This window comes from Haliaeetus albicilla, chromosome 19, assembly GCF_947461875.1.
Source record: "Haliaeetus albicilla chromosome 19, bHalAlb1.1, whole genome shotgun sequence".
Lineage (NCBI taxonomy): Eukaryota > Metazoa > Chordata > Aves > Accipitriformes > Accipitridae > Haliaeetus > Haliaeetus albicilla.
This window is the reverse complement of record NC_091501.1, coordinates 27,669,333-27,693,271: the sequence shown is the minus strand read 5'-3', so window position 1 is coordinate 27,693,271 and position 23,939 is coordinate 27,669,333.

Here is a 23,939-nt window from a genome sequence, read left to right as displayed (position 1 = left end):
ATGGACCACCAGCTCTGCCCCTAGGATCTTACAAACTGGTTTAGTGCCAAACAGAGCAGTGAAAAGAATGGATTTGTACATGAGATGTATGTATATATTCTAGGCATACAAGATATCTTACAATGCATCTGGAGAAAACATGAGACAGATCAATGCAGCATGCTGAATATAAATTATAAGGGAGAGAGGTACACAGAAAATGGGTGAAGATACCAGGTTTTGTAATGGTGAAAGAAAGGGAGGTGCATCACAGCTGGTCCAAATTCTTTGAGCTGCAAAAGATTAGCTTTTGATTTCATAGAAAACCTAGATTTTGCATTTGCAGAGAAAATTGATTGAGAAGTCAAAATCAATTTAAGTATCTGGCACAAACAGATAATATACTTACATGATGCCTTTTTCGCCATATATGTAATAAATATGCTTCCAATCAACCCAAAGAGATAGAACAGCCAACACTACTGTTTGCCAACAGTATTATACTGATGAAAAATATAATAAACATTTTCTATTTGGTGAGGTTAAACCAAGCCCAGAAGTCATGTGAAACTGTATATGAATTTTAACTTAGCAAACTGCAGCATACATAGTAATGGCCAAAGCCAACTGCTTAGGGCTTCATTAAATAAAATTCATAACACATAAGACTTATGCAGTAGAAAACAGCAATGTTACTAGAAACTCAAGAAAAAAGAAAGTAAAAGAAAGAGTTAAAACTATGCTCACATTAGATCAAGTTACTCGTACTTCAGAAAATAGCAAGCTATGTTCCTGAACAAGATGAAGTCAATTTAAGGGCAGAGTAACTAGGACTAAACAGCTACATGTGATGGAGTGGCATCTCTGCAACAGAAAGAATTATACAACTTGAGAGGACGGTTTGCTGCCAGAAACAGAACTGTCACCAGTTGACATTTGTCTTCATAAGGAATGTTGCAAGAAGAATGAATTATGATTAAAAGCAGAATAAAGATTGCTGATACAAACCTGGAGAGAAAGCAAGATGAAAAACACTGTATGTGAAGCTTAACATGCTGTATACAGAGATCATCTTGTTCAATCACACAGCGTTACTGCCTTTTGAACTCTAAAAACTCTTCTGTACTATATACCAAAGTCCACTAAAAGTTCATAAATGTATATTCTCATTCTCCAACAAATGCATTAGAAAGCTATCTATAATCCATATGGAAATCACTGTCCCAGGATGTTAAGGAAGGCAACTCTTTAGTAAGATTCAAAATAAGATTAGAAAGTTACTTAGGTGAAAACAGCATTTGTAGATAGAAGATCAAAGAGGAATGTCACAAAGGTATCAGAGAAACAATCCAAAGAATCATTTCTTGCAGAGGAAAATTGCACGAATGGGCAACTGCATTATGGGAATGTTTAGACTATGATGAAAGTAATACTACTCGTAAATTCTTATTCCAGACACATCTCCTTTGCTTCTTAATCTCACCTTCAAGTTAAAATAGAAGAAAAGGAACAGTCTGTGAAATGCATATTCCATGTTTTACAAACCATCTTTATTTTTAAATATCTGGCTCAGGCTACTATCAGAGGAATTTATCAAAAAGCCTCCATATTCTAACCTTGTTAAGTCAGGAATATGTCAAAGATTTTATTAAGCAAAACATCAGCTCAAAATACTTAGATGTTTAAGATACCTAGAGATAAAAAAATTTGGAATCTTACAGGGTGCTGCTAGGTAGAGCCAAAATCTAGGCCTTGGAGTATGAGAAGGCCTGGGAGACAAGACCTTCTGAAGACAAGGAAGATGCTTCTGGAAAAAGAAAGTAGAGCTTCATTTCATGAAAGAAAGAAATTGAGCAAGGGACTGAAACCCTTGATTTATTGATCAATTTGATTTGCTTTAATCTCTTAAACAACTGACCAGCGTATCTGGTTATTTATCAACCTAAACAAGATGGAGGTTAGGTGGAGCACACAACATTTAGAAGAAATATAGTGGTATTTAAATTGCATAACACAAATGAATTACAAACAAAATAAATCATCTAATCCCCAAGGCAGATGCTGGATTGATTACCCAGATGCTGGCAACTGATCCTGCTCAAATCCCTTGTCCTGCATTTCACATAGTTGGAAGAAAGAAGAGAATAGGAATTGGCTGCTGTATGGGTGCACAGTCTTCCCCTAGATCAGGAGTAAGACGCAACAGAGATATACATGAGATAAACACCTTTTTCAAAAGCTGAATATATTGTGAATATTCTTCATTTTCTTCTCAAATAACAGTAACTGCTTCCAGATAGACAAACCTTTCCATCTGGAAAGCACAGGATTTATCGGGCTCAATATCAGTGCTCCTGGCCTAGTCTATAGTCTCTTTTCTCATTCAAACATTTTAAAGAGAGATTGAGCAGAAAGGTTCAACCCTCTTATTATACGCCAGTGTTCATCACTTCTGGAACAAGAGAATGCATGGGATCAAATAATTTGCTAGCCATGAATTGACTCCAGCTACCTCAGGAGGAACTAGACCTGATGGAAATACAGCTTGTCCTATGCCTCGTAACTGAGGGAGTCCCACCTCTACAGCTGGCTGCCTCACTCCCATAAACCAAACGACGGGTTACTGATGCTGCAGGCCTGTGATGCCAGCAGGAAAGATATTTACCTGCCAGATGTGGTATACGAAATATAGAAATGTGTATGAAAACAGCTGCTGGCCTTCAGAGAATTAAGTTTCCAGACTGCTCTGAGCAACTGATGGCTTACGAATGCACAAAGCTTGTTTCCAGCAAAGCTGGTAAGCACCAAGGACCAGCCTCCTTGACTGTGCTGGACTGGGGGTATCCCAGACGTAGGATCAACATACAAGTTTGGGAAATACTAGGAAAGTTCATAAAGCTGGGGTCTGGGAAGATTACACGGCAAGCATTTTTCCCCAACTACATAGTTATGAACATGCTTTGGGGGAGTGCTTCCAATTCTTTCCAACATTGCTTATAGAGCACATCAGATACGGAGCCCTACAGATTATGTAATTACATTCTTAGCAATTTCAGCATTTATTCTGGAGACAAGCTAGAGCTACCTTTCAGAGCTAATGTAATTATTACAAACATCACATTTATGGAGATGTGCTGCTGTGCCCTGTGTGATACATATATATGAAGTCTGAGAAAAATACTAAACACAGACAAATGAGCTGAATTGTGGACTCCTATGGATGTCCTTGGTAATTTGTGTAAATGATGAAAGCATCCATCTTAATGTCCTCCCTATCAGCAACACAAACCCAGGTTCAATACTGGAAATGAAAATTCAAAATGTCTCCTGTGCTCATATCCTGGACAACTGTGGTGACCCGATGGGTGATTTCTCTCAAACGCAACTGCTTTTTTCCTGTATAGGTTCTGCTTTATTATGGAATACATTGTAATAATATGTTATAGTGCTTTAAATTGGTTGCTGTATTATGTGGGGAGTTTTAAGTTCATCAAGATGTGATGAAGGAGCCACCGATTGTTATAAGGATTATTGCGCCTGAATAATTTTATAGATGGCACTGGTGCAGGCTGATTTCCTCACCATATAAAATCTCACTGGCATCTTCAGTGACTGCTAGTTTATGTTCTTGGAGTGCCATCTAACTGACTTACATAGACTGCTTACATTTTTCTGATATTTTAATAAAAACTTTTGGCATAGTAGTGGTAATTTATTTCATTACAAGCAACAATATATGCTAAACATATGCACAATGAGGAGAACAGTAAATGCCAATGAAACTTTGTTAAACTCACAGTTATGTTCAGGGAAGAAAAATGAATGTGTAGTGAGCTGACCTGGCTGCTTAACCTTATTGAACAACCAAAGAATTGTGCAGTGTCACAGAAAGTGCAATAAATAAAATTAAAATGCAAATCAGCAACAGTCAAGCAATTCCCAAGGTCTGCATACAATTTCAAAGTACATACAGATGAAAACAGCATCTCTGCCCCTTCCAACTTCTCTTTGGGAGCCCAGGCATTGTGAGAGTGCATGGGGGCCAGAAGCGCAAGAGCCGTTTCCCCTCTTGCAAGCTTTTGAGCGGTCTGTCTCTTGAGAAAACGTAATTGCAGCTCCCAGCCAGGCTGCACGTCTGAGAAGTGCTCTGCAGAGGGTGGCAGAGCAAGGGCTTCAGCAACTTCATATGTTTGGCCAAATATTAGCAGAGGAGCTTGTGTTGTCAGAAGGACTTTGTCTTCTAGGGTGATTCACTGCATGCGAGGGTCTGCATAGGTGCCGGACTCAACACGGGGTCTATTACTGGGGTCCATGCAGAACCTGCACAGCATCCCAGGCTGCTCTCCTTTTCACTTCTTGTTGCAATAACCTGTCTATATCCTTTTCTCCTGCTTCTCTTGCATCACTGGGAAGCACCTTGAGCTCAATACTCCTCTTCAGCATTTTCACAGCAGTGGCATGGATTCCTGCTCTTTTCCCTGTCTTGGTGACTCAGATGCGCATTAAGTCCCAAGGTGGAATGGCCACCTTTCAGATCCCTAAATGTCTGCACAGAATGCTGCTCATTATCTTTCTTCCTTCAAGAAAGGAAAAGTAAGAAATTATTTTCTCCCACTTCATTTCTGCATTGCAAGGCCACAGCTGGCATCCTGCATAATTTTTGTATTCTTCCTTTTTTGTTTGTGAACTCAGCTGTCTTGAACCTGCAGGTGTCAGCCCACAAGACAAACAGTGGAACATATCAGAGCAAGATCACTGCTGAATGAAAGCTTTATTTTATTAAAACTTTCTTGAAAGTCTAAAGTAAATATGACATTTCTTCTCCCTGAAAAAGTGGTGGCAGTTATAAGATTTATAAAGAGCTTCCATTGCTGACCTCTGTTCCATAACCTGCTTCAGTGTGGGCAACCCATGAAGGACACTGTTAAGGGAACGACAGAAGAAAGACAGAAACCAACAAGGAGTCCTGCAGGGAAGATGCAAGGAGGAAAGGGAAACACTGCATAAATTCTTGGGCAGGCCAGCACACCTCAGAGAATTATGAGCTGTGGAGTTCATTGGCCATCTTGCCTTTGGACATGAAGTGTCTGTCAAAATAACCAATATGTTGTAGATGGAGAGCTGTGTTGAAACTTCCATTCCTTCATTCCCACTGCTTATAGGTGCCCGAAAATCCACCTGTGAAGCAGTCCTAGAAGATTTCTTCCCGGATGCCTGGTAGGACAGCCTGCTGGTGGGCCATCTCTGTCCTTCTGGGGGAAATCTCATTCTTCGGGGCCTCCTTTTTCTCTCTCAGTTGTAGGAGAACAATGTCATGGGGAGGGATCATGAGTTCAGCTCTTGGGACACAGGCACGTACTTTGCCAGCCTCTACATGGCAGAAATATGAAAGCTGGGACTCTGCTATACTTGTGGTTATTATCCTTTGACTCCCAGTATAATTATTTCAGTCCTTGTTTCACTTCTGGCATGGTGTCCCAGGCATATGATATATGTTTCTTCTATGATATATGTTCCTGTTAGTGATGCCAACCCTGTGCTGCCTCGAACAATATTCTGGGTATTACTGGGAACGCGATTAACCCTCTGGACAATGAGCTACACATTGGCAGCACACTCTTGGCATGGCGGACCACACAATGGCTGGCAGTCTGCAGCCCCTAAATGTTATGCTGGCAGTCTGAAGCAGTCTGAGAGGAAACATGTACCTAAACACCAAAGAAGGTGATAAAAGTACCATCCATCTCCTGCAGACTAGAGGGCAGAGGAGTAGTTTGCAAGAAAAGACAGAAGACCAGCGAAGGGGCAGTTAAAAGAGCATCTACAAAGAAACACTTGTTTTCATGCTCAGTTGCTTCCAGATGTGCTGTAACCACACTACAAGGAAGCAGGGTGGAAAGGATAAGAACAGCTCGGTTGGCTGCATACTTGAAACCTGAACAGCACTTGCAAGCTTAGACTGTAATCCAGCCAGGAAAGGAGGATAAGGATTCTCAGTGTGGATGACAATAGTGGCATAAGCAACCACATAAAACCTATAAATGCATATAGGATCCAATTTCAGCTCCTGAACAAAACAGTTTCTGTCCTGGCACTTATAAACACAAACCAACCCTCTATGCCTTACAACTCACACAAAGGAGAAGTATAAGCTTCTGATCTAACTACATAAGTGCTTAGAAGTATTTATTACTAATATAGGTTATATATGATCTGTTATGTTGTGCAATCAAAGTAGGGGCATTAATGGTTTCATGTAGAAGGCATGAGTCAGCAAAAATTTAACAGCTGGTATTAATTATGTTTGTAATAGTCTCAGACTATCCAAAACTGCTCATGTTTTTATCTACATGGAACCATTCTTTCGGTCATATGGGTAAAAAATATAGCATCTGTTACTCTTATTCAAGCTTTAGTGTTATAATCATATGACAAACAGAAAGGAAGGACAGTACCATGCACTGGTTACAGTGTTTTCCCTTACTTAGAAAAATTTTATGCCTTTTCAGTTCCAAAATACCTTGAAAAAAGCACCTTATGACAAGTCATTTCCAGGGAAGTCTTGTAGAAGGTACCATTACAAAAGGCACTCAGAAAAACTTATGTTGAATCCTGTGGATAGCCCTGATCATCTGGGGTGATGAATGATTAACTCAAAACAGGAAAAGGGACAAAGACTCTTAAGATGACCAGGGGCTGGGCAGCCCCACCACAGCAGAGCACATTGGTTTGCACCCCAAATAGAGAAGCCAAGGGCAGGAACGTCATCCCTGCCTGCAGTTCATTATCCAATGCCCTCATATAAGTGTTGTGCAGTGAGAAAATGATTTAAGCTACTAGATAACTGTATTGGCTTTGTGTGGCAAGATTTTGGTAGCGGGGGGGGGTTACAGGGGTGGCTTCTGTAAGAAGCTGCTGGAAGCTTCCCCTGTGTCCGACAGAGCCAATGCCAGCCGGCTCTGAGACAGACCCACCACCGGCCAAGGCCGAGCCCATCAGCGATAGTGGTAGCGCCTCTAGGAGAACATTTTTAAGAAGGAAAAAAAGTTGTTGAGATGAAAACGGCAGCCGGACAGAGGAGTGAGAACATGTGAGAGAAACAACCCTGCAGACCCCCAGGTCAGTGAAGAAGGAGGGGGAGGAGATGCTCCAGGCACCGGAGCAGAGATTCCCCTGCAGCCTGTGGTGATGAAGACCACGGTGAGGCAGGCTGTCCCCCTGCAGTCCAGGGAGGTCCACGGTGGAGCAGATCTCCACCTGCAGCCCGGGGAGGACCCCACGCCGGAGCAGGTGGGTTCCCGAAGGAGGCTGTGACCCCGTGGGAAGCCCGCGCTGGAGCAGGCTCCTGGCAGGACTTGTGACCCATGGAGAGAGGAGCCCACGGAGCAGGTTTTCTGGCAGGACTTGTGACCCCGTGGGGGACCCACGCTGGAGCAGTGTGCTCCTGAAGGACTGCACGCCGTGGAAAAGACCCACGCTGGAGCAGTTCGTAAAGAACTGCAGCCCGTGGGAAGGGCCCACGTTGGAGAAGTTCGTGAAGGACTGTCTCCCATGGGAGGGACCCCATGATGGAGCAGGGGAAGAAGGTGAGGAGTCCTGCCCCTGAGGATGATGAAGCAGCAGAAATAACGTGTGATGAACTGACCGTAAACCCCATCCCCGTCCCCCTGTGCCACTGGGTGGGGGGGTTGGTAGAGAATCCGGGAGTGAAGTTGTGGCCGGGAAGAAGGGAGGGGTGGATGCAAGGTGTTCTGAGATTTGGTTTTATTTCTCATTACCCTACTCTGTTTGATTTGTAATAAATTGAGTTAATTTTCCCCAAGTTGAGTCTGTTTTGCCCATGACGGTAATTGGTGAGTGATCTCTCCTGTCCTTATCTCAACCCACAACCTCTTTGTTATATTTTCCCTCCCCTGTACAGCTGAGGAGGGGGAGTGATATAAGGGCTTTGGTGGGCACCTGGCATCCAGCCGGGGTCAACCCATCACAATAACATTGGCACAGAATCAAAATATAAATAAATCTAGACAAGAAACTGGGAGAGAGATGTAACAGAAGAAAAGTATGGCTCTGAAACACTGTCCCAATAGATGCTGAGAAAAACTGTCCTGGGCTGAAGATATAAGATGTCTTTTTAGAGCAGAGAATGTATTATTGGGTGTCATGCCTGTGAGAACAAGTAAACTGGACTTGGTATACCTGAAGGTTCATTCAATACTAAATTCCCCAAAACAGCTGGACAGCAGATATGTCTTTCCAGTCTTTACCTGTATTTATTTGTAAAGGCATGTCAGCTGTATCTAATAGGGAATAATAAGACTGTCACCAACACACTACTGTAAATAACCTCAATGCAGGAGCATTACTCACTGTAACAAGAGTCATCAAAACTAATTACTACTTGGACTATAGACAGCGAAGGATTTTACTTCATGGGCACCATCCTCCTAACACAATAATCTTTCAATGGCACATCCCCGTGCTGCTGCAATACAAACAAAGGTAATGAAACTAATGCGAGCATACAACTGTTAGGATTTTCAGCAGTTGTACTGAGGTCTTCCAGTATCCCAAGTTTCACACATCATGAGATTTCTCACCTTATATTTGCAAAATAGAAGACAGATTGTTCTATTTCAGAGGGTCACTTCAAAAGGCTTTTAGGTTGGGAAGGAGGCACACCAGAAACCCAGAGAGTGGAGCTACTTCAGACACATACCTTTTCCCCTTGTCTCCAAGCATCTCCATGGAAATTATACGGGAAATTACATAGAGTGGTGGTTATGGTGCCCCTCCTTTGAAACTAGTCCTTAGCAGACATCCCTTTGCACGTGGGGCCATCTCTATGTTAGAAGGTGAAAATGGAGTTGCAGAGAAGTGCGGTGGTGTAGATACAAACACCTCATTTTCTGGAAATCCAGAGGGCTAGAAGAATGCCCCTGGCGTGTGCAAGGAGGTGTCTTCCTTGCATTCAACGCCACCTGCTTGTACCATATGAAAGGACTGGAATCAATTAAGCTGCATGACTGAGTAGCACAGTTTCAGGACAGAAAAAAAAATACAACTTCTGTAACTGAATAAAAACGACTAGCACAGAGGGATAGGCAAGTTTCAGAAAGGTTTAAAGGCCTGTGTTTCTAGTAATTTTCTTTTTCATCTGCTCTATCCAAACCACATCAGCCTGCAAACATGGGCTGCAAACTTCATGAGAACATTTATTTCTATGGAGAACTAGACTAATTGTCCACAGTGAGTGATTTTTAAATAGTTTAAGCCTTTATCTGTTCATGAGGAACGTAACATTTCGTATTTATTTACTAGCTAGAACCATTCATTTTATGGTTATTTATCTATGAAGATTGTTCTCAAGTGAGTTCATTACGCGTGCCTGGTATTTCAAATGCCAGGTTTACTGGTTGTTGTCACTGGATACTAATTCCCTTAGCAATGCTCCTCGCTGAATGAATACTACTACCCTTAAAAACCTCTTTTATAGTAGGAATATTTACATACATGAAGCTTCAGTCTTGGTTCTGGAAATATCTCTTTTTCTCAACTTAGAATTTGACATTTTTGTGGTCACTCTAACAAATAGCTTACCACTGGGAATATTTAGAGGAAATAAGACGGGTCCAAAAAATGTCAAGACCTACCTTTGCCCTTTCACCGGATCAAAAAATGTTGCAGTCTGTTTGATCCAGCAATTCTTCTGAGACTTTCAAACATATTGATCTTTGATCCTAACCAGACATCGTGGTTTAACCCCAGCCAGCAACTAAGCACCACGCAGCCGCTCACTCACTCCCCCCGCATCCGGTGGGATGGGGGAGAAAATTGGGAAAAAAGAAGTAAAACTCGTGGGTTGAGATAAGAACGGTTTAATAGAACAGAAAAGAAGAAACTAATAATGATAATGATAACACTAATGAAATGACAACAGTAGTAATAAAAGGATTGAAATGTGCAAATGATGCGCAGGGCAATTGCTCACCACCCGCCCACCGACACCCAGCCAGTCCCCGAGCAGCGATTCCCTGCCCCCCACTTCCCAGTTCCTAAACTAGATGAGACGTCCCATGGTATGGAATACACTGTTGGCCAGTTTGGGTCAGGTGCCCTGGCTGGGCATGAGAAGATGAAAACTCCTTGACTATAGTCAAAACACTACTGAGCAACAACTGAAAACATCAGTGTTATCAACATTCTTCGCATACTGAACTCAAAACATAGCACTGTACCAGCTACTAGGAAGACAGTTAACTCTGTCCCAGCTGAAACCAGGACACCAGAAAGCACAGGTCTCCCTGTTGTTTTTTTTCAGTCTTAGCTACAGTCCAGAAGTGAATAACCAGCTATTTCAGAATTTCAAAGGACAGATTTCCTTCCTTAACTCTCTGCAGCCTTCATAAGCCACAGAACTGAGAGGGCAACTAATGACATAGCTCTTCAGTCCCTAAATTCATTTATTTTAGGTAAGGAAGGAGTTGCGTGAAATTAGCCACAGTTAATTTACTTAGTCTAGGTGTGGTGCTGAGAAAGACTGTCCAGGTGCACAGACCACTCTGGGAGGGATAGCGAGACCCCTCTGCTCCTGCCAACATAAAGGTTTTGTGCTGCAACTAGAATTGAGGAGTTGCCAGCCAGGTCCTGACACACAAATATCCATCTGGTAGTGCTCATTGTCTAAGTGTCTGCTAACAGAGCTGGAAGTTTCTCATTTTAGTAAGAGGTTTAAAACTGCATCAGAGGAGCCCATGTTTGCTTTTGCTTTCTAGAAGTTTAAGAGTCACAACTTAGTTACTAGCCCTGCTTAGACCCTTTTTCCTGCCACTAAAAAGCCCTGTTAGAGGGATTTAGAGAGGCAACTGATGTAGAAAAGCATACTGTGGTAAACCCAGACTAAATAAAGTCCATAGCAAATTTGCAGTTGACACTACCAGAGTAGGATCAATGGCACTATAAAATTAGACTTCTCTATATATCAAGATTGTTTAGCTTGGATTTGAGTAAGACAAACTCCTTATACACTATCAAAATCCCAGTTCAGGGGAGCACAGATGCATGAATTTAAGCTACAGAGCAGTGCCCTAATTTTTCTGAATGGAATTTGTAACAGCTAAGCTAAAATTACCTTCTTCTCCCCCAACTTACATGGGAACTTTAATTTTGGCATAGGAGTACCTCCCATAGTATTTTAGGTTTTTGAAAAGCATTTTCAATGCAGAAAAAAGTGTTATATTGGCTTTAGAATTTATATTGCCACTCCTAAACAGGTTTCGATTTTCAGGAAGACCATGTTTATAGTGCAACTACAATAATAGCAACTAGGCATTGGTAAATATTTTGGTTCGCTCACATTCAAAAGCCTGTTAGGATCAACAGGTTCAAGTGCACCTCACAATATTTTGCTACATGCCAGAAGGCTTTGCTGGTTGTTATCAGTTATTAGAAATCACTTCTTTTTATGACTCTGATATGTGCCAACCTAGTCATGCAATCTCCAATATTAAGACAGGCAACAATAATGTATTCTTCACACTACAGGGCAATGAACCTGTATGTTGAGTAAATGGTGCACTGCACTTTCTCAGCATGTTCTTCAGAGGAATTTAAAGGGTCACAGAATGTGTTCATATTAGCAGCTCAAGAGGCATAGAGGAAAGCTACCCACAGCTCACCCATTTTCACAATTTCTAGTAGTTTATCAGGCTAAATTACATTCCAAAATAATTTTCACTAAGTGTAGGCATGATGGGGTTTTCAACTTCACTTTAACCTCCTGAGAATAGAATATCTTATTTTTTCCAAGAACGGGTCAGAACCTCATCTTCCTTAATAATGATCAAATATAAATTCTGGCATCCTTTAAAATTCAGCAGAACCATGGAAGAAAAGCATTCCACTGAATTATGCTTTCATCAGTAAGTACTAAGAGAGCAACTCTGGAGCAGCTATGAGCTTAAACAAGGAGAATCACAGTTCATGTCCTCTGTTTTTTTGTCTCCTTTCCCTGAACTTTCTATCTGCCCCTTAGATAGAGTTTGCTCTTTATACAGAGCCCCAAGGGCCCACTCTTTCATTTTTGGAGGCAGAGGACAGCCCAAAAACCTCAAGTATGCAAATCCTGACAAGAAGCAAAGGTGAGTGAGAAGCGTTTCAATTCATTAAAATAAGAGCTGAGAAACATTCAACTCATATATCCCTCATATATCATAACCAACAGGCTAATATTTTTTTATTAACAGTAAGTCATCAGATTCAAGTTTTATTTTATAGACTAGTAACTGTAGAAATCTAAGAGAAGAAAAATCATCACATTAGCATCTATGAAATAATGACTCATGTGCCCCCAGAGTCATTGTCTTACACTAACAATATGCAAAGCCTAGAGAAGCTTTTGTTAATGATCTCTGTTGAGGGATTGATGGTCACACTAATGGCTGGCATCTGCTGTTCCAGAAATGAACTAAACTAATTTAATTTCATCTCCTGAAAGAAAGTAATATCCACAAAAGTATCACACACAGAGTTTCTCTGTGTTTCTCTCGTATTTTGCAGACTTTGTCATTCATTCCAGTGACAAGCTGGGCGTGTGAATATGAAACCATAAGGAAACTTGACAGCCTCTGAAATGGAGGCTTTTAAGAAACAGACACACAACACAAACTGAGGAAGGACTGACATAGAAGTGACATTATATCGACAAAGAAATGAAATACATGAAAGTCTAAAGAATATAGCACACCAGAAGAGAGTGAAAAGTTGTAATTGTTAACCAGTACACAGAGAGCTCAATTTCTCTTGTAACCGAAATCAGAGCTCTCTTGTCCCCTATTTGGATTCTCAGATATCAAATCCTCCACTTGCCTTTTGTACACTAGAATCATTAGAAACTACCACAGGTTACTAGAATAATTTTCATTTTCAGGGACACATGCACTTTTCTGTACCCTACCTCCACACAGTAGGTGATTAAAGAAGCACATTAGATTAAATGAATTGAACAATTAGACCTCAGCTCCATGAAAACTGACCTTCTGTCCTGAAGAGTCCACTCACCTTCCAGAAGTGGAGAACAGCACTTATTTCTAGCATACCACTTGAACCAAATTCTTGGTTGAGATAAATGAGCAAAGTTTCACTGGTATCAACAAAGCTGAAGTGATACATGCAGGCTAAGGGTATGATCCTTAATCATTGCTTATACTGTTCTTTATCTACTCTTAATGATGTCTTCTTTTGGTTGAGGTAGGAATTCTTTATAGATTTTTCTCATAAACCTCATATATGCTACCTTTAGGGCTTTCTGGGGGAAAAAAACCCAAAACACAAGAGCTTCTTCAATTTTGCAAGTGTTATCACGAATGCTAGAGCCACATTCGAAATTTTAGCTTGATGGTGACTCAGTCTGATACCACACTGACCTCCAAAGCAGACAAATTTTTTTAGACAAGTGCTGACAGATGATGTGGTTCTGAGGCAGAAAAACAGTCTTTAGTATTTAATGTGGTAATGGGAAATTAAACTGCCTGAGGCATGAAATATAATTGTTCATTTACACCGAAAACATATTGATGCAAAAACAATCATTACAGTCATGGTAGGGAAATGCAGTAAAATAGCAGACCCAAATCTTCTCCAAACCACAGTGTTGAAACTTTAATATTTTCTCTAAGTAGCCTCTGGAGAAAGTGTATGCTTTAATGCTAGCATTGGTATAGGTCTCTTGGTGCTAGAAATGGTGAAAAAGTTGGTATATACACACAGTTGTTCATTACTGAGTCTTTCTCAGATCAAATGAAAGAGCTGGCTGAATGCTGTAGTGCTATACATCGTAGGTCCAGGCTATCACTGCCACTATCAGTGACAGACAGGTTGAAGCATAATGATTAGGGAGCATTTTCTCAAAAAGGTCTTAGAAATACACACTTTGGCAAAGGGACAGTCCACGGAAGTTGGGTCTTGCCAGTTTCTTATGTGGTCTGAAAAGACATGGCCCATCTTAGCTAAGCCATCCCATCAGCACCAGAACTCCACAAGAGATCAAATTTGAATGCACCAGCTATTGGACTTGACAGTGCATACCAGTAATCCTCTGCTGTTGCAAGAATGAAGAAGAAATAGAAGCCAAAAGAGTTTTCATGAGTAAGATATTCCCCTTGATGTCTCCTGGCTGAGGCAGTAGATACAAGGAGGCAAGAGGCTGGGCCATCAAACACGCAAGCAAGTGCGTATTTCCCCCATTCGGACTCATGATAACAATATTTTTTGTGAGTAGATAGAAAGCTTTGACCTCCATTGCATGCTGCAGGAAGGTAGGATCTTCCAAAATTTTTCTGGAATTTGAGTTATATTTTATTTGTTGTTTTAAATATTCATGCAAAGTGAATAACTGAAGTTCTGAGATTTGACAGCAGCCAAGTGACAGCCTAGGTTTCATAAGTACTACAAGGAGCATGGATGCACCACCGAAAATATAAAACTAGCATACTTCCAGTAAAGCAAAAAAGCAGAGAAACATATCTTCCTAATTCATTAAACCAAAAGATGAGAAGCTTGAAAAAAATATCTCCAGGTTTTCACTAGGAGAAAAAATGAAAAGAGGTTCAGCTGCTACTGTAACCTGAGGCAGCTGCAGTGCTAGTTGCAAAGCAAAGGCAAAACCTGCTGTTGAGGTGTTCTGTAATATTTACTCTTTTTAAAAAGAGATTCTTTACTGCAGCTTTTTATTCAATCAATAAAACAACAAACAAGACCCAAAGAAGCCACGCTCCTGTAAAGCAGCATGCTCTGCCGCTCTAGGGCAGGTGGGTAGACAGGAGGGAGTCCAGGTGAGCACCAAGAACACCAGGCCACCACAATTTCACGCTCTTCCACTGCAGCAGGAAAGCAGCACCTCTTTAATTATTGTGCAAACCACAGAGCAATGCCTCCACATTGCTTTTGAAAAGGCAATTCATATTCATTACTCTGTATGGAAAACATTAGCCTCCCTCAGAAATGGGTTATCCCTATCTCCTTCCACCACCCCCTCAAGTATTTATGATTGGTTTCCATTACCTTTTCCCATCCTTACCCAGGCCCTACATGATTCTAGGTGTTGTAAATCAGTATTGTACTTCTAACTTCAGTGAGGCTTTTGTATAATACCTTAACTTCTCTCTATATTTAACTTTCATTGTTCATTACTTTATTCCTTTCTGCCAGGTACTGTATAGACACGCCAAAATTTCCAAGTTTACCTTTCCTTTAGCATCATGAAAGGAGCACAGACATGAGAACAGATTTTTGACAACTGTAGCTCTAGTTTCAGATTGATTATTATTTTCTATCCTCTATAATGCTTTCAAAATACTTAGGTGACTCAAGGAGTCTCCTTGACTTAAGCCTTATATCTGTAACTGAGCTAAAACAGGCTTGGATAAATAGACTTGGACTTATCTATGTCCAAGAACAAGACTATCAAATGTAATTCCCTTAGGCATTAAAGTGCAAGTTAAGCTATCTATGTATGTAACACCCTTTCCCTGGTCCTGCTGCCATTTTTACACAGCTGAGAATCACCATGTCTCTAGCATGTGCCTTGGCTAGACCAGAGTCCTTATTGGCTGGTCTTACCAAAGCTTTCCAGAAATAAGCTTAAAGGATGTAAGGATGTCCAAAGGGTATCTAAAGCACATCTACTACACAGAGCTTTATTCAAAGCACAGTGTCAATTTCTTCAAAAAAAAGCAAATTAGTTTGGTGGTAATTGGTGCTGATCTTGATCTTTTTAGTCTTTTGTTCCTCCTTCCAGTCTTGCTCACCATAGATGTTTTATCCTGTAGCCCATTCTGTTGGCCAGTATAAAGGAGATATGACTTACATGCCCTTTTCAACTGGAGAAAGTTAAGAAACATACCAGTCACCTTCATATCTTTTATTCCACCTTCTCTTTTGAAGCTACTTTTCAGAAAAAAAAAGTCATACTTCACTGGCTGAGAAAAAGTAAACGTAACTTTCTACTCCAAGGACAGTGGTGCTTACCAAGGAAGCATACCAGATTCTGGTCCCTGAACAAATAAGCAACTCTTGAGAGATTACCTGATCTACACTTTCCGGAACAAGTTTATGCATTAGCCTTAGGGGAAAGGTAGAAGCACATGCATCTTTCTATTCTTGCTGAATTGGGACCTAGAAATTAATTTCTTTGAGAAAAGCAGTTTAAAAACAGCTCATCAGACACATATCTTTGATTTATACTAACCCCAAAACTGAAGAGTATTTAGCAATGCTAGGTGAACTAGTCTGTGTTTACTTCTTTGTCACTCACCTAACATTTGCCTCCTAGATTACTTCAGAGATGAGATTCCTGCATTCAGAAATTTCTGTTTCCTGGGAGTAGCATCAGGAGACAAACAGGAGCACTTGTCTGGAAGAATTTCAAAGGCTCTTAAACCAGAACAGGAGTCCTTTAATTTGTAGCAATGTCCTCATCGTCACTGTGAAAAAAATGAACTGCGGCCATTTAGTCTCAGACTAACTTTTTAAATTGGAAAATATTGGTGCATGGAAATCTTTTGCTGGATGCAGCAGGAGAAGGTTATAGGTCTCAAATGAGATATCTGGTCAAAGTTAGAAATCATCTTACAGAAGCAGCCATTAGGTCACATGGCAGGCTCTTAGTGATCCTGCAGAAGACTCAGCTTCAAATCTGCATATCTTGCTCAGAGCAGGGACATGTAATTGTTTTCATTATATCCAGCATGAATGCACTAATCATTTTGGTCTCAAAAAAAAAAAAAAAGAAAAATCAAACACAAATAGTCTCCAACTTCTCCCTGTGTAGCTTATGCACTCCCTTTAATCAAGAATTTGGAGATTGTTAAACTGCCATTTTCCTCCTTTGCTGTGCTGAAATGCCTTCAGGGCCTGCTCCTAGAGAACACTGAAGTCAGTAATGTAGTTCTTGTAAGCTGGAACTCCCTGATAGTTGCCCCTATCCCAAGCAAGCAAGCAAGCAAATAGATAGATAGATAGATAGATAGATAGATGTGGCACCTTACATTAGAACTTTGGTGTGAAATAAGGCTACAGTCCCAAAGTAATCACAGAAATAATGTTATTATTAACTTTATTCGGAGTCTCCAATTCAGAATGAACTATTCTGATCCAATATATTACAAGATTTTTGCATGTAATTTTTTCTTCTTGTCACTGAGAAAGAACTGATGGAGTTTGGGGAGTTTAATTGCTTTGAGCTTTTACATTAAGCAGGGTTTATCTGCGATTATGTTTGACTTGGAGCTGAACCTATTAATTAAATACAAAGGAAGTTGTTTGTTTGATTGTGGAGCAATAAAGCTTCCACTTTCTTACCAGGGAGTCAACAACATTATCATTTGTCACTATAATTTTCTTCTTCTCTATAGTAGGCTACAATAGATCTCACTTGCAAAATGATGGGCAACAGCTTTACACCCCATCAGCATCACCAGCAGGGAGCTGTGGGTGGTAACACTGCATTGTTGACTATTTCCCCCCCATTTCTGGATGCCTTCCACATATAATGAAACTACATTTCTTCTATAATCCTGGTTGGTACAGTAAACAATGAAATAACCCTGCCACCATACCTCACTGGCAGAAAGCCAGCATGGCTGAGGATTCAGAGAGAATGCCTTCAGGCCTGAAATAAGGAGCTGTCACCCCCTAGGTCAGCAACTTCAAATGAACCCATGGCAGCAAAAATAAGAGTATTTAGCAGTTTATAGGTGAGTTTAGAATAATTTATTCCTTCCCCAGACTCACCCCACTCCAGAGAAATCATCTTTAAAAAACACCATTCCATGGAATTTTTTCCCCTCTTAGTTCTTTCCTTGCTAGGAAAAAAAGTCATCAAAAGCCTAACTTTTCTTTAAAACAGATTTTGTGCTGTTTATTTCAGACTGCTTTGTCCACTTTTTATTTCCCCCTCCTTCTTTTCCACACTGTAATTAAAGGAAGAGAAAGTAAAACACAGAAAGGACTCAAGATAAAGAAAGCAATTCTCAGAAACTTTCAAAAAACAGCAGATGCTTTGAATATTCGTTTAGTGAAACATTCATTTTTCAAGAAGTGCTGCAACTGAAATGTGGCTTCTAGTTGCAAGAAGGGACACCATCTTGGGGAAGATTTATTGATTAGACCACACAGGTTTAGTATCATCAGGTGGTCACAGTGAGCTACCAGATTCTCATGGTTGATGAGTCTGAGAAACAAAAAAAGTATAATCTGTGAGGGTAGAAAATAACTACTCCATGTGCCGCAGAGAGATAAGATGACAAGAGCAACTGATTTTTTTTTTCTAAGCTTTTGGGAAAGAAAAGCTTCACAGCACCGCAACAAAAGAATGAGAGCGAGGGAGCACGAATGGAGGAGAGCTGATGTCTGAATGGGAAACACTGAGTAATGGCGAAAGAAATAAAAGGAAAATACTACAAAACTCAAACAGATATTAATAAGATAAACAGATGGTCTGAACTAGAACTGTATTTCATTCACTGTCTGAATCGCTCACTAAAAATAATGAGTATTTTGGGCTTACACAAAATTTTTTTCTCCATTGAGGAAGCCACAAAATCAGCTCATACCCCACAAAACAAACCAGTCAAAAAGCACTCTCCCTTCTCTCCTGAAAACCTCTTTCAGTTCAAGTAAAACACATTAAGTAAAATATTGCAAATAAGAAGAAATGCTTAAATTGACCCTGAAATAAAATTTTTTGCTCTATAAAAGGAAATAAAACATGGCCAAATCTGATACAAAAATTGAGTTAAATTTGAGAAGTTAAAACTGCAAGTAGAAGGCATTGCCTTCATTTTTTTGCTAAGCAGAAAGGGTTATATAAAAAAATTCCATTTTCATAAATGACTAAGTTATATTCCTTATTTTTTTATGTAGCTTTGTTTTAGTCACTTCTCTTCAAAGAACACATTTGTGGTGCCAGTGATTCTGTAGTGCTTGTTATTCTCTGAAGTTATATCTAGAGAAGAACCATCATCTTTCTGCGATGTCACACCACCTCTCAAGTGAAGAGCCCAGAACAATACAAAGCTTCCTCATCTGTGCTGTGTATAGCAAGTTACAAACTTGTCTGTCTTTCACTGCTCACTGTTGTCCCATAATAATCATTGAACGCAACCCTCTTCCCACATAGAGCACTGCTAATGCTTTATGCCACAGGCTATGACTTCAGTGGAGATGCTCCTAGTCCGCAACAGTTTTGCTGTACAACCCCTCTACCTCTGCAGTGGCAGGACCGGACAGGATGTCCAGCAGTATGCCAAGTGATAATATTAAAGTTTTAGGTGATAATATTAAAGTTTTAGTAGATATAATCAACTGTTACTTACAAGGAATTTCATTATTTGGTAAGGTGAATTACTAGGCTGTGACTTCAGTAGAGAACTATTCCCTCTACAGCAAATCAAAGAAATATTTTTGAGAACTCAATAAAATCAGTACTCATCCCTTGAGCAAGGGGTTTTCAGATGGATTCTTGACTCCAGCAATGAAATAAATGGCATAAAATGAAGACACATTTATGCCTGCAGTCACTCTCTCATCTGTAGAGATGGTACTGGTTCAGAAAATGGTTCTATGTACTCACACAGGGCTGACTAGCTTAGATTACAGGTGGGGATTTAATTGACTTCATGGCTCCTGTTCACCACATCAGCAGTTCTACTACTGTGCAAACCCTCCTGTCCTCTCCAGCTGCCATTCCATTTCTTTTTCTTCTGAGAGTCAAATAGCAAAACTTTCTGATGGGGTGGGGAAAAGCAAATTAAACTACTTTAAAATATAATAAAAACTTTTAGGTGGCTTTGTTCATTTGACAGAAGGAACACCTATCTTCTGCACTGCTTTCATTTTATGTACAGTTCTGACAAGAGCTATAAAATTACTTGACATTTTCTGATACCCATAGCACAACGGAACAAGACAGACAAGCAGGCTATAGCACATATATAGCACTGAGAGCTGTTTAAGACAGCTCCTCTGTCCTAAAAGCATTTTCTGCATGCAGTCCTGAGAGCAATAACTGAAAAGCAAGAAACAGAATGGCTCTTTCAGCTATAGTTATTCAGGTTCCATGTCAGATAGACTGTGTTTTGCTTTAAACTTCAAAGGAGGGTAAAAGATGAAATGTGAGAGTATTTCATAAGCATTCAGTGATGTTAAAGTATATATATTTAAATAGGTACATTTTCAGATGACGGAGCCACAACCTCAAGGCAGGATTCTTAGTTTCCTGCATTGTCAGAGCTCCTCTACAGGAAACTACCTTTCCAATCAGTTGCTGTTTTTTTTATGGAGAGATCCCTGAATGATAAAGTTTACATCAATAAAACTCAAAGGCAGTTCTATTAGACTACATAAAGAACCAGGCAGGCCATACATTTCCATTTCATGACGACTTTTGGTGGAGGATGGGCATTTCAGTACAATATCTGCCTTAGAAAGTCTCACTCCTACTATACAGACTTGCATCTTTGTGGCTCAGAAAAAAAATAGGAGAAAAGTTCTTTTGAAAGTAGGATACATTGGCAGACAGACTCTTATTTTTCACTGCAAACAACAGTCTGCAGGGATAGTTAAGGCTGTATGAACTTGTTTGCCATCTAAGTAAAAGAAAAACTAACACACACACGGCCTAAGTACTTGTCCCTGTCTCCTAGTTTTGCTTTGGAGGTTTTGAGTGTGACTTTGCCATTAGTGTAGGGCAATGAAAAGAAACAAAAATACATACTTTCAGAAATGTCTTATAACCTACGTCAGAAGAAGGAAGGCTGTTCTTCATTTCTTATTTATGAAAGGTAGCTAACAAGCAAAAGAAAACAGACAATGAAGAGGCATCTTCCTCCCACCACCAACTGCCAGAGTTGATGGCATGAGAGGAATGATACTCATCATTTTTTCCTGCATCAGCTTCTTTTCAACCTTACATATAATTCACATATAAATTAAATGGAAGACAACAATAACCATTTCTTTCTTTAAACATTCAATAAAGCATTATGATTAGGATGAAAATTTTCTACTGGAGTCTCTTTTCCACCAAAAGGAATAGTTATTTTTAATGAAAATTCTGTTTGCATCTAAATGGTGCAAATGAGTTACTGAGAGCTTTTTCAGTGTTTGAAGTGGAAAACTCAAATTTAGACTATGCAAAACCATTACATAATACAATTTCCCAGTCTTAGGATTTTATGAAATTATTTTCATTGGTTCAAATAATTTTGCTCCCAAAGATAATTTTTATAGAAACAGCTACATCAGTGCAAGCTGGTAACACAGACAGTTATACAACCACAATGGTACACTTCGCTGCGGTATTTCCTTTCCCTTACTAAAAGTAATTATACACTATTCCTGTAATGACTACCTGTATATCAACTGTCCACATACAAAAGACAGATGATGGAAAAAGGTCTACTGGGACAAGTCTTTAAGTGAATGAAAAAAAACTCCATAAAATATTTTTAAGAATTTGTTTACAAACCTAGCTGTCCTTTTTAGCTGATGGCAAAACATACTCCAAGGACTTTTGGGCTGTTAATTTGCTTAGGTCTTAAATCAGATGTAACCAACCTGCCTGACCGCACAAGCTTCACACCAAAATCCTTTTGTAACTACAAGCCACAAAACATAGGACACAAACACTGTTACCACACCAAGGGAAGGGAATACTCCAAAAGGGTTCATTTTCTAGCTGACACTGGATCACCAGGGGTCTCGCCACCTCGGTGTGGGGTTATCCCGAGGAGCAGAGCAATGATGCTGGGTTCAGCATCCCCCAGCCAAGCATCTGGGTTATGCAGCAGCAGCCCTGCATCTGCACAGCTCCGAGACAGAGTGCTGGTAGGTGAGCTGTGCTTGAACCACACAAGGCACATGAGCCACAGTGTGGTCAGCCCTGCTTTAAATAGTAGGACAGACTTTACAAGATCAGGATCATCAAGCTGCCATAGGAGCTGCAGATAAACAAAAACCAGAGAAACAGAGCAGGGGGCAACGATGACTGGCACTGCCGCAAGATGCCATTCACTGTCAATATGAAAACATTTCTGTCATTCTGCAAATGACTGGATTTTCATTACAAACAAAAACATGCTTATCATATCTATTATTATTATTGAACTTTTCAGGTCATACAGGCTAGAGATGCAAGATGAGTATACATAGATATAAAAAGGTAAAGAGCATGACTGAATGAGGGAAAAGAAATTTGTGGACATTATTAAGTAGGAAAATAAGAATTGTTCCAGGAGAGGACTGGGAATCACAAACAAGAGGAAGTGCACCTGGAAGGAAAAAAAATGGATAGTGTGTTGTACTGTTTTGTGTTTGTTTATTTGTTTAAAATGCCTGACAATTCAGGTAATTTTACCTTAGCTTTTAAGCTTCAATATTAGCTAATATATTTGCTATGACTTTTTCTTGCAATGTTTAAAATTATTCCATTTTGAGTAGGCCACTGTGCCCCATGCTGTATCTGAGCAGTCTTCAGTAATTTGCATCCTTCTACGACCCAGATGTATCTCTCTCTAATGAGAAGCAAGTACGCTTTCACTCTCCTCCTGGTCAACGTTGCCCTGATCATGTGCTTCACAAGCTATGAATTGCACTTCTTCTCATCTGTTGAGCGCCTCTTAATCCTAAGCAGGAATCAAAAGATGTTTGCGAGCAGTATGATGCACTCTTTTGAACTGACTTTAGTGAGGGCAAAACACTACCCCTGACTGCGGATCCAAACATCCCAAACATCCTTTCACAGATCCAAGCTATAATTCCTCAGTTAGCCGAGCAGAATTGGAGGTGATAGGTTTGGAGGAAAAGATCTGGGGGAGCCAACAACCCCAAAGCTTTAAAGACAACTGTGAATGGAGGAAAAAAGGTGTTTAAAAGAAATGCTTAAAATTGCTAGGGAATACAACAGAAAAATCAGAAGAAAAACGTTTCAGAAGAAATTTTAATATTCTGCAAGGATCACCAGACAGTAAAATTTGATTGAGGAGAATATGTTGAATTTAATCAGATTTTCTGCCCAGTACATTTCCATATGTCATTTAGGTTAAGGTCTCATACAGCTGATAAATGAATGGTACAGTAGGATCTCTGACATATTGATAGAAAGACTAGAATTGTCAGACTGGATCAGATTAGTGGTCCATCTTATCCAGTGTCCTGTCTCCGAGCAAAGCTTAAGTGTGTTGATGTCGTGGTTTCAGCCCAGCCGGTAACAAAGGACCACGCAGCCGCTCGCTCACTCCTCCCGCCTCCCTCCAGTGGGATAGGGAGGAGACGGAGGAGAGAAAAGAAAAAAAAAAAAACCTGGAACCTCGAGAGTTGAGATAAAGGCATTTTACTGGGACAACACAAAAAAAAAGTTACAACAACAACAACGGTGCTAATTAGAGTATACAAAAGGAGTGATGCACAGTGCAACTGCTCACCACCCGGAACCCGACGCTCCGCCACTTCCCCCACCGAAAGTCGAGAGCTCACCCCCCGCCCCCGGCCCGCTCCTCATTTATATACTGAGCATGATGGCACATGGTATGGAATAGCTCCTTGGCCAGTTCAGGTCAGCGGCCCCAGCTATGCCCCCCACCTCCCAGGTTCCTATAAAAATTAACTTTATCCCAGCTGAACCCAGGACATTATCCACCCCTTATTCTATACCATCTACATCATGCCCAGATCTTACATTTTCCAATCAACCACTACCACTCTCCTTGTCTTATATGTAAGTATATGGACACCCTCCCACCACACACACACATAAATAGTATTCCCTTAGTCGATGGGCTATCCCTCTAATGTGTCCATCAATTTTATTTAGTCCATGACTTTGGGGCTCCATCTGTTGTAACAGTTCTTCAGGATAAGAGAGATGGTGTGAGGTGTTGGATTGTTGTATGCTGCCTCTGGAA